Below are 12,616 nucleotides of genomic sequence, written 5' to 3' on the forward strand. Positions count from 1 at the left end.
TGAGCTTGTATGGGCTTGCTGTAGTGTTGTGAAGGAAATGTCCCCCATAGTTCAAACATTCAAATGCGTGGTCCCATTTAGTAGCTGTTTGTGGCAGGTTAGGAGGTGTGGCCTTGTTGGGTAGAAGTACGTCTCTGAGAACTAGCCAGTACTAGTATATTGTAGTAGTATAAGACTAGACTTTGAGGTCTCAAGATTTGCCCCATTTTCAGTTTTTTCTGTCTCTCTGCTTCCTTCGTGGTGTGCAATGTGAACCCTCAGCAGCCTGCTTGCTGCTTTAGTTACTATGTCCATCTGCTTGTTGCCATGTTCCCTGCCACGATGGTCATGGACGCTAGCCCTCTGGAAATGTGAGCCCCAAATAAACCCTCCCCCATGGAAGGAAGCTCCTAAAGTTCTGGATGATAGAGAGGGGGTAAAACAAAAGGATATCCTAAAGGGAAGTAAACCAGCCCAGTCTGGAGAAAAACACCTTAAACTCAGGAAGTAAACAACTCAAAAGCTTCAGGAAGTCCCTGAAACTGACCAGATTCACTAGGCAGGGTTCCCAAGTATATATAAGCTGTAAGGACTGCTGAACCACCTGGAAGAAGCAGAGCCCAGCTGAGCCACCAGAAAAGATTACCACCCACAACATGTTAAGCTACCTGCAGGTTGGACAGCATGTTCCGGGTTGTGAAAATTATCACTCATGATGGGGTGGGCTCTTAGTGATTCTGTCTTCAAGTCATTCTGCTCCTTGCAGAAGCCTATCACCCATATTCTGTAAGTATCCCCAATAAAATGGCTCTCCAAATTGGGCTTGGGTGATTTCTGCTGTTGGCTGCCTATCTGGGGTGAGTAGGCATCGCTAGGAGAGCTGCTGGGTCCCCCACACATCTGTGTGCTATGTCAGATAGCAGGAACTGTCTCAGGAGACTCTGCCAAAGCCACAGCCTTATACAGCAGTTCTGTGAAGTTGTCTTCCTGGGAACTGCCTGCTCAGTCTTGGACCGAAGCCACCCATGCTACTGATCCCTAAAGCTGAGCATTATTGTTTCAAAACAATTTACGTAATCCTCCTCATTTCTCCCTCAGACACCACTCGTCTTTCTGAATACATCCATAATTTACCACGGTGCTCATCTTCTGAGGACAGGATGCATGCCGAATTAAATTCATTACCTTCGCAGATCCGTTTGTGTGTACGTGTGCGACAGTGTGACGTTTCTTTGGAGACCACAAGAGGAAAGAGGGGAGGGTGAGAAACAGTCCTGAAGCAGGTCCTCACGCTGTGGTTTCCCAGGGAGAGGAAGGTGGCTCAGTCCAGGTAGAACTGCTTGGGTCATGGCTAAGGCCTCAAGGTGCCTGTGGCTAAGAGGTAATGACAGTAGAATACGGTGGAAGGACAGGCTCCACAGAGGGAAGAAGCTACCAGAAAATGGAGCAAGAGGTGGCAGAGACAGGCCACAAATGTCAGATATGTAAACTGTTTCTTGGGCTTACAGGGGGTCTACCAAGCTTGTTGAAGGGGACGGAAGAGGGACATGGCCAAATAGGCCTAAGAAGGACCCCTTTGTGGCATCTTGGAGAGGCAAGCAACAGAGACAAGCGCAGCTGGAAGAGGAAGAAGATGAAGGTGATTTGGGAGAGTTCACAGTTCTGCTTGCCCACACGCTGGTACCACAGCCCCGTGGCAAGTAAACAGCAATGCATGAGAGTAAGCACCTTCTATTCATTCTCTGTACAGCCAGAGAAGAGGAGGTAAGGGCCCCTGAGGCTTTGGAAGCCCTCATTTGAAAAAGCCTATTAGCTGGATATTTAACACCTGAAGCCTGAAGTCCCCCTCTTGTGGGAGACTTGAATCCTCACTGCCACCGCTGGGGCCTTATCAGGGCAAGGCGGCACCTATCTCAGCTGGCTTTGGTTGCCACCACAGCATGGTACAGAGCAGACAGCTTAAAACAGCAAACAGTCATTACGTTATGGTACTTCAGGTTGGCATTCTGAAAGGAAAACCAGGGACCGGGCTAGTTCTTCTGCAAGTGCTGCCTCTGGCTTGAGGTGGCCAACTTCCCATAACTTCTGTGTGTTCCAGTCTCCTTTTCCCAAAAGGATTCGCACCCCATAAGTGCCCACCTTGACAACCCCACTTTATCTTAAGTACCTGCTGTGTGTCTGTGTATACACATGTGTGTATGAACACGTGGGTCGCCAGAGGACAAGCTTGGGTGTCTTTCCTCAGGCATCATTCAGTCATTGATTGATTCATTGATTGACTGACCCAGGATCTTTCACAGGCCTGGAGCTCAGCATGTAGGCTAGGCTGGCCCAGGGATCCCAGGCATCCTTCCTTCACCTGCCCGGTTCTGTAGTTACAAGCATGTACCACCCAACCCAATCTTTTTAAATGTGAGTTCTGGGGATCAACACTGAGAACCATGTCTCCATGTGCAATCAGATCCTGAGTAACCGAGGTTCAGTACACAAATTTAGAAAGACTCAGTCCTGCCGGTGACAGCATCTTCACAGATGTGGGCACACCACCCGGAGGTCGCTCCATCCTCCTGTCCTGGGTGAGCTGAGGAGCCACTGGCTCCCAGTCCCCTCAGATCTGGCCGTTGATTACAAGGGAATGGAGGAGAGGCTTACCGGCTTCGTAACACTCTTCTCTCTGATGGTCACCTCCACAAGACCACCGGTGGACAGGAGAAGACTCCCTGATGACCCCAGGAGACATGCCTTATTTCCCTGAGGCTACACAGCTGCACCATTTCACCGGGAGCTCCCTTGCACAGGGCATGGGAGCCTGGCAAGTTGTCTCACTGCGCCCTCTCATCAGCCAATATGCACAGGGTGGCTAGCATCCTTTGTTCCTGAAGGTGGAAACGGGCTAGGCAGTGTGGCAGCTGGCAGTTATTCACTCTGCGTCTTAATTAAGCTTCTGTTGCTGCGTTAAACACCGTGGCATAAACAGCTTGGGGGTGAAAAGGCTTTTTTTCAGCTTATAACTCCCAGGTCACTCTCCCACCTAGGGAATACAGGGCAGAAACTGTAGCAGGAACCTTTAGGAAGGCACTCGAGCAGAGACCATGAAGGGGTGTTGCTTCCTACCTTGCTCTCCATGGCTTTCTCGTCTGCTTTCTTATACCATCCCAGGACCACCTGCCCAGGGATGCTACCACCCACGGTGAGCTGGGCCCTCCCGTATCAATCATCATTCAAGAAAATTCCCCACAAGCCAATCTTCTGGGGGTGTTTGCTCAGTCGTGGTCCCCTCTTCCCAAATGATGATCGCTTGTATCAGACTGATATAAAACCTGCCAGCACACCACCCTGAGCTCCATCCTGTTTATCTCCAGTCTAGTTTTATCCATGTCAGTCCTGAGAAGACATACTGAACAGTAGTTAATCTTGATTCTCAACATGATGGCATTTGGAGTCATGCCATCTAGAGGAGACATACCTCTAGGCTTGACTGTGAAGGTGTCTCCAGAGAGGTCTCATTGATGAGGGAATGCTCACCCTATAAGCTGGGATCCCAGACAAATTGAAAAGGCAAAGAGGAGAAAATGAACTCAATACCAATATCCGACTCTCTGCTCCCCGAGTACAGACACAGTATGGCCAGTGCCTCACACTCATGCCGCCATCTTTCCCTGCCATAATGGGCTGTCGCCTCAAATTGTGATCCCAAATGAGCCCTTCCTTCCTCAAGCTGTTTTTGCAACTAATTCAACCCCTACATGCGGACCTCAGGAGAATGGTAATTGCTATTCCCAATGTAAATGTAACCTCCATACCCCTGAGCTTTCAAACCTGAAAGGTCCCCTCTCAGGGACACGTCAGGGGCTGAAGGTGGCATGCTGGAGCTGTCAGGAGAGGCCTGCTCCATCCTCTGGCTCACTGCCTGAGTGCGGAGCCTGGAGCTCAGCCTGAAGAAGCTGCTGGTACACAGGATGTTGGTTGTTTTGTTCTTGCCTTGGTTTCCAGAAATTGGATTTTTTGATTTGTTTTGTTTTCCTCTCATAAAAGATTCCTGTTTAAATTTCTAATGTTGGGCAGATAAGACTGTTCTGTGGATAGAGGCACTTGCCACCAAAGATGATCTCATTTGGTATCTAGGGGCCACATGGAAAGAAAGAGAATCTATTTCCACAAGTTGTCCTCAGATCACCACATGTGAGTTACACACACCACATGCATCACACATACACACACATTTAAAAAAAAACCTAGTGTTCATATTTTTGGAAATATGAATATACTTTGTATATTACACAGATGCTGTTTATTGCTGTAGATTGAACTGTGCCCACTCCAACCCAAAAGTTCTAACCCCTGGTACCTCAGACCGGGAGCTGGATTGGAAACAGTTGATACCCACATAATTCACTAAGAGGAGTCAAGTCCTGGAGAAAAGCGGGCTCCCTATTCAGTATGACTGGTATCTGTATGAGAAGTGGGAGGTTTTGACACGGAGAGGCATGTGCTGTGGAATGTTCCAGTACCCTGTGTGAAGATGTGTCACTGTGATTGGTGTAATAAAGAGGTGAATGGCCAATGGCTAGGTAGGAAGAGGTTGGGCGGGACTTCTGGGGACAGAGAGGTCTCTGAGAAAACAGGAGGATTTGCCCGTCAGCTTGGGAGAAGCAGCATGAGCAGTAAGGAGAGATGAGGTGATGAGCCACACGACAGACGTCTATGAAAATGCATGGGTTAATTTAAGTTATAAGGGCTAGTGGGACAAGCCAAGCTAAGGCCAAGCTTTTATAATTAATATTAATTCTCCATGTCATTATTTAGGAGCTGGTGATACAGAGAAATACTCACTACAGGCATGAGGGGAGAAGTCATACGGATGGGAAGATAAAGATGGAGGCAATGAATCTGCACGCTAAGAAGGACACCCAGATCACCAGAACTTAAGGGAGGCCTGGAGCAGGTGCCCACATACACTTCAGTCCTGGTCCTCAGCCTCTAGAGCCGGAAGCACTTCTCTTTTTCCTGCCACCCCTATCACAAGTTGTTTGTTTCTTCACTCAGTCCTGGAAAATTAAAACAATGCTAGAAGACGTTATGGAACCACCCTGCCTTTTTGTATTTTATTTTACCCAAATGCATAGCCAGTCATATCCCCTCACTTCTACGTTTTGGGTTTGTTGTTGTTAGTTTTGTTCCTTTGAGACAGTCTCTCTCACAAGTGTACCAGGCTGACCTTGAACCCACGGTTGCCCACACCTGGTTCATGCAGATGGAACCTGGGGCTTCATGTTTAGGCAACCGCTCTACCAACTGAGTTGCACCCCAGCCCTCATTTCTGCTTCTTAAAGTGTGAATTCATCTACTTGGTTCTCCGAATCTTTCCTTCTGCTGCCTCAAACTCCATTTCTCCTGCTGCCTTTCTTCAGCTGATCTTATCTTTCTGTCATTTGTCATCAGTTTTTCTGCATTCTGTCTTAGGGTTTCTATTGCTGTGAAGAGACACCATGACCATGGAAACTCTTATAAAGGAAAACCATTACATCAGAGTGGCTTACATTTTAAGGGGTTCCATCCATTATCATGATGATGGGACATGGCAGTATGCAGGCATATATGCTGCTTGGTTACATCTTGATCAGAAGGTAACAGTGACTGGATTGTGACCCTGGGAGTAGCCAGAACATAGAAGACCTTAAAGCCCACCCCCACAGTGACACATTTTCTTCAACAAGGTCTTATCCACTTCAACAAACCCACACCACTGAATAATATCACTCCCTTTGGTGGCCATCTTCTTTCAAACCACCACATTCCACTTCCTGACCCCCAAAGGCTTGTAGCCATATCACGATACAAAAATGCATTCAGTTGAACTTCAAAAATGCTGATAGACTATCATAGTCTCCATCTTGTTTTGAAGTCCAAATTCCCAAGTCCCTTCTGAGACTCATGGCGATCTCTTAAGTGTAATCCCCTGAAAAACTAAAATCAAAAAGCAGATCACATACTTCCAACATATAATGGCACAGGATGTACATTACCATTCTAAAATGTAGGGACAGGAGCATGGTGAGGAAATACAAGACCAAAGGAAGACCAAAAATCAGCTGGGCAAACTCCAAACTCTGCATCTCCGTGTCTGATGTCAAAGAACTCTTTAGATCCCCAGCTCCTTTTAGTTTTGTTGACCACAACACCCTTCTCTCTCTTGAAGTGCCTCCACTCCCTGTTCGCAGCTCTCCTTAGCAGATATCCAATGGCTCTGGCACCTCTAACATCTGGGGGTCTCCAAGGCAACCCAGTCTTCAACTTTACAGCTTCAGGCAATGACCTCTCTAGGCTTTCATTCAGGGGCACCACTGACACGTGCCTGGCCTCAGCAGCTTTCAGGGGCAAACTCCATAACCTGCTTCACCTATCCTTAACTCTAAAACCAGGAGCACATGGCCAAAACTGCCAAGTCCTCCTGTTTGCTGGAACTGGAACATGGCCCCCTTGTTCAATTACATCTTCACCTGCCTTCTGTTTTCAGTGATTTCTTTCACTGACTAAGCTTGGCTGTTCTGGAATTTGCTCTGTAGACCAGGCTGGCCTCATACTCAGGAATCTGCCAGCTTCTATCTTCCAAGTGCTAGGATTAAAGGTGTGCCCCACCACACTGGGCTCTAAACTTTTCTTTAATTCCTCTTTGAAAAGGTGGAAGCTTAGCTGGGTGGGATCTTGGCCCAAGGTCAGCACTCCCTTCTTTCTAGTTCTTGATCCCTTTATCTCCTTGAACACGGGATTCCACTTCCTGGAGCTCCTTTTCTCCTTGAATTTTACATTTTGTAATTTACCCTGCTTAGCTTGCTCCTTTTCATTATAAATCTTCATTAGAGTTACCACTAATATCCACACAACAGATATACTAGGATGTTTTGAGATTTCCTCTGCCAACAGAATTAATCCAAAACTGTTCACATTAGCTTCAGGCAGACTCTTCAGACAAGGGCAAAAAGCAGCCACATTCTTCACCAAAATATCACAAGACCAGTCTCCAGGCCATATATTACCATTTTTCTCCTCGGAACTTCTTGATTCCCACAGTTCAAATCATTCTCAGCACCATTGTCTTTCATGCTCCTATTAATATGGTCAAGTAAGCGGTGCTTAAAGCATTCCACTGCTTTCTTAACCCAAAGTACCAAAATCCAATTCCTCCAAACAAAAACATGGTTAGACCTATTATAGCAATACCCCAATCTGTAGTACCAACTGTTTGGTTTAATCTTTAAAAAAGCTGCTCCGCCATCACAAATAACTCCAGTTAAACCAGATTAGACCAAATTAAAATGCCCGTGTTTAATAAATGCAGCACTCTCGGTGGACCGAGACAGCATGGCTGGGAGAGGAGCCCAAGCAAACCCTGGAGGCCACGTGTTCCTTTTCTCTGTGCCAACCTAAATAGCTAGTGGGAGCGGTCCTGAGCCTCCCCAGGGGAGGGGTCAGCGCTTGGCAGGCTGGGAGTTGGAGTCCAGACCAATGCAACTCCCAGGCCAGGGGCTGGGGTGATGCTTTCAATCATTCAAGAACTTCTGTCTTAGTTAGGGATTCTATTGTTGTGAAGAGATGCCATGACCATAGCAACTTCTGTAGAGGAAACGAAATTGATTGAAGTGGCTTACATTTTCAGAGGTTCAATCCATCATGGTGGGGCATGGCAACAGGCAGACAGACGTGGTACTGGCTACATCTTGATCAGGGGCAACAAGAAGTGGACTGTGATTCTGGGAGTAGCTTGAGCGAAGGAGAACTCAAAGTCCCCCCCACACACACTCAGTGACACACTTCCTCCAACAAGGCCATCACCTACTCCAACAAAGCCACCCCTCCTAATAGTGCTACCCCATTTTGGGGGCCGTTTTCGTTCAAGCCACCAACCACATCTTCTTAACAATTTAGCCGCTCTTGTTGGCATTAGCCACATCGTGTCTAATTTTGTTACATTTTGTGCTAAAGGCATATGTGTGGTATCACGATGAGCACCCCACTATTGGGGGATATTCAGACACACTGTGAACCCCAAGTTTGCATTTGTGTTAGTTAAATAAAATTAACCTTGTGTCAGGAGGCTGTGTTAGCAACTAGTTGACAGAAAGTAATCATAGAGCACCAAAAAGCACATCAGGGAGAGATAGAGAGATACAGGAAGTAGTAGGGTGAAGTCTGGAGTGGTGCGGGCTTTTTCGGTTTGGTGGAGCAGAAGCACAGGTCTTTCTCAGGTGCCAGTAAGGAGGGCAGGAAGCTTCTCTGAACTAGCAGGTTTTTACCCCAGTCCTTAGATCTTGAGTCTTATTTATAAATAGAACAATAGAGATTTAGTTACAGCGACCTTTAGTGGCAGTGGCAGGGCTGGTGTCTGTGGGAGCAGAATTCCCACCAGGCTGCAGCCCGAGTGGCCAGGTTGCTGCTAGAGAAGCCGACCTGTAACTGCGGAGTTGCAGCTGCTGAAATAGCAGTAGTTTAGGGCACAGCCACTGTGCGAAGTTAAGGCAACACTCCCCAAGCATCAGGTAGGAGGCACCTCCTCCCTTCCTCTTCATCCTCACCTCGTGCCATGCTGATATCTGGGTTTTCTACTTAGTTTTCATTGTTCCTTTCACTGCTTGAACTCAGACTCTCTCTGTTCAAAGGGTTATTTTGATGTGTCATACACTATCTAGTCCCTTTCAGAGACAGAGTCACTTCACGGGTCTGACCTCAAGCAGTCTGGGTTGGGCCAGTGCTCCATAGTCACCAACCTGTGCTTCCTCCCAGCTTCCATGCGGGCCCTGACAGTAACAGCGGCTCCATCTAGAGAGCAGGACTTCCGAAGAACCACACTCTCATACCCTCATCCACCAAACATCAGGAATATTGCACACACTCTGAACTGCGCCCTAGCGTGTCTGCCCAGAGAAGACCAAGGACTCTGCCTGCTGGACTCTGGGAGAAGACACGCTTCCCGCTTGATGTCTGTTGAAGGAAGCCCAGCCGCAGATCTGTGGAAGTGTTTCCGGGCAGTTTGCCTCGAACATGGTGTTGGCAGCAGGAACGGGACTCATCAGTATGCAAAAAGATGTCTTCAATGTCTCAGCTGCCTGATAAAGAAGCTTGGGGTGGGGGTGAGGTGGGGCGGGGTGGGGGTGGAGTGGGGTGGAGGTGGGTTGTGGTAGGGGTGGGGGTGGCTTCTGGAATCAGTGGCTGCTGGCTGACCCTTTCACTCTCTTTGGGTGCTTCCTCTCTTGATTGTTGGAGATTTTATGACTACTGTCGTTCGCTTCTGTTTATAATATTCCTGAGTGTATACACTATCTCACTTTTCAAACATTCATTAGATAGCCCACAGGAATCGTAAGACACTCTCCCAGAGGTACTTTTAATTGTCAAGGTAAATAGAGGTGGTTCAACACCAAGTTTTCCATTTTTATGAAGTTTGGAGCCAGGAGAGTCATTTACTGCTCATCATTTTGATTATTTTTCAAAAATCTTCCTTTTGGGTTTTGAAGATCATATAAAGGAAATGTGTGTGTGTGAGAGAGAGTTCTATTCCGCTTGCTTTCCTAGAAGAAATGGCTCAGGCAGGCTAGGAGCCAGTTCATGGGTGGAGCCAGATGCAGTGAAAGATTCTATGGAGAATAAGGGAAGGAGGGAGAGAGGAAAAGAGAGGAGGAGGAAGAAGGACACTCAGTTTTCTCCTTTGACCTCAGTGTGCACATACAAGGCACACACATGTGCATACACCGTACATAGCATATCAGGCTTGTGTGCACACACACATGAACTTATGAAGTGAGGAGTACACTCTTAGTAAGCAAATGGGATTTTGAATAGATCATAGGAGTCCAGTTGGCTGAGAGCTGGGACATAGTAAAGTCTTTGCTTTTTCTCGTGGATAGAAATAAGTTCCAGTTGGGTCCAAAATCATGAAACGTAGAACAAAGTCATAAACGTGATAGGAAAAAAATATAAGTGAAACACTTACATGAAAGCAGGGAACAGGGAGACACTGAAGAGAGTCACTGTGTCAGGATGGTTTTGACTAGGACACTGTTAACCAAGATCAGAGATCCAATGAATGGACATGTGTGCATAAATCTGTAACAGTCACAGATAAACCTAGAGGCATGTTCAATGTTTCGCCCTTCTATATGTTATTACAAAGGCAAAACAAGAATGTGTAAAGATACTGAGAGAAAATGGTGAATGTTAGCAAAATATCAAAGGCTCGAGTCGCAAGCCAGTGCACCATAACCATGATTCTGCTGAGTGAGCAATATTTCGGGAGGGCATAAAATAAATACACACACAGGCACATACGCGCGCGTGCACGCACACACACAAATATAAACTGTGTTTCATCCACAAGCCTTGTGTTCTTGTCTGCATTTCAGCACAAAATCATATGACTTTCTATTTTTTTCCATGTAAGTTTATTTCATGGACTTGTTTGTTTTTCAAGACCAGGTTTCTTTGTGGAGCAGAGCCCTGGCTGATCTGGAAGTCACTTTGTAGACCAGGCTGACCTCAAACTCACAGAGATCTGCCTGCCTCCCAAGAGTTAGGATTAAAGGCATGCACTACCATGCCCAGCAGACACACTGAATTTTTTTACATTTATTTATTCATCTATTTTTTTATTTGTTGAGTGTGTGTGTGTGTGCACCAGAGGACAACTTGTAAGAGCCACTTTCCTTCCTCCAACTCCCTGTGGAATTCTTTGTGTAAATTTTGATTTTTTTTCAAAAATACAAATAGAATTAAACTTAAAAATATAAAATCATTCATTTATTTTCCAAACATATTTTTCTTTTAAAATATCCTACATGATCCATCAAAATTAAAAGCTATAATTTTAATGAATGACTATAAGGAGTTCATATCTCAGCATTGAGGAAACTGGGGCAGGAGGATTGCAAGGTTCACTGCAGAGTGAACCCCTGTCTCAGAAAATGAGAGAGCAGAAGGGAGAGGAGTAAAGGAATTTAAAATTAAAAATTACTTATACAGAAGTGAATTTTAAAGCCGTGTTCCCTAGTTAAGCCGTATTAAGTATTTCAATAAAAATAATATTATTTCAAACCTAGCCTCCACTGTCCCTGTTGCTGACATAAAGCAATGGAATTGTGCTTCACACCAGTGAAGCTTAGGTGTGTGTGTGTGTGTGTGTGTGTGTCTGTGTGTGTGTCTGTGTGTGTGCATGTGCCCTCACATGTGCACATATGTAAAATAATATATATGATATATTAAAATGATAGCATTCCTATAGAGAGCAATGTGTAGATAAAATTCTATACATGTACAAAAATCATTTTTGCCTTACAAAGAGAATAGCATCTACACATAAAATATTATATATACAGACACCCACATATGGAAAGAGAAAAACCATGCATTATCCATAGTGCAACATTTTCCTTGGTTGCCAAATGCAATCACGAATGTCACCAATCTGGAAAATGCTCCAAATTCAAGAATTTGAACACTAAAAGAAGCCAAAAAAAAAAAAAAAAAACGTGGGGGAGGCACTCCACCCAAGCAAGAAATCGTGTTTCCCATGCCAAAACAAACTGAATTCCTACTCCAAGGGCCAGGCCTTCCCATCGAAGCCCCGTCCACTCTTCAGGCTCTGCAATCGGCAGACAGCGCTTCCTCAGCTTCAGCAGCAACAAGACAGCAGCCTGGTGTTGGAACAAGGTCACCTTTGGTTTCAAGGACAGGAGCCCAGAGGTAAGAGATATTTTCCAGAAACCTAAGCAGTGTTATTGAGGGTGTGTGCCCCAATGTTTTCATACTGGGCACCCCCCTAGTCTTGAAGGAGGCATTGACTTTGACAGCATTTAAAATACAGTTACTTTTTTTTCTTTGTCTGAGACAGGGTCTCACTCTGTAGCCCAGGCTAGCCTAAAACATACTCCATAGATACAGTGGCCTCAAACTCATCACCCTTCTGCCTCAGACATCCAAGTGCTGGCTGGTATTATACTTGTGTGTCACCATACCCAGCTCAAAAACCACTGCTTTAATAAAAACAAGCAACAAAAAAAATCCATAGATCGAAAAAGAGCAGCCTAGAAAATATGTTTATAACATCTATGATAAAAGAAGATACTGCAAGGCCATTTCCATGTCTGTTGCTTATTTTTGGTTTTTTTTGTTTTTTTTTTAAGAATTTTTAAAGTGCCTCCAATGGCTTCTTGGTGCTTTGGCTAAAATCAGGTGAAAAGGTGTCTCCAGAAGAAGATGCAAAAGGATCACACTGAACAGTAAACACACACAAACTACTCAAACATATCCATACCCCTGACCTTCCTTCCACGTTAAAGGGCCCATAGCAGTCATCCTGGGCACACTAAGGGCCCAGTGTGGTCCAGCTCAAGACACCTGTCTTACAACAGAGACAGGAAGGCAGGGTGCAGGGAGCGTGCCCTGTGAAGAGCTGTCATAGAAGAACCAAGAGCACCAGGGTCCCCTAGTCTGAGGATGTAGGGTTGGGGGAGTTGCTGTCTCTGTCCCGCCCCAAAGGGAGAGAACATTCTCATACACATCTGAAGTCAGGAGAGGAAGACAACCGAGGGTGAGCAAACAGCCATTATCATGGCTGCTCCGAGGACACGTGCAGGACATGCTGGCC

General features: G+C 45.9%; 1 long non-coding RNA gene across 2 annotated transcripts; it reads left to right on the forward strand.

Annotated features, from left to right (window-relative positions):
- Positions 1-550: 550 nt before the first annotated feature.
- LOC125405353 (uncharacterized) lies at positions 551-5,064 on the forward strand. Of its 2 annotated transcripts, none has more exons than XR_014999409.2 (4): positions 551-653; positions 1,078-1,240; positions 1,488-1,699; positions 4,786-5,064. It is a non-coding gene; the product is annotated as an uncharacterized LOC125405353 (long non-coding RNA). The 2 variants fall into 2 exon arrangements; XR_014999408.2 differs by having other exon boundaries at positions 573-765.
- Positions 5,065-12,616: the final 7,552 nt, after the last annotated feature.

This window comes from Myodes glareolus, chromosome 1, assembly GCF_982192425.1.
Source record: "Myodes glareolus chromosome 1, mMyoGla1.1, whole genome shotgun sequence".
NCBI lineage: Eukaryota > Metazoa > Chordata > Mammalia > Rodentia > Cricetidae > Myodes > Myodes glareolus.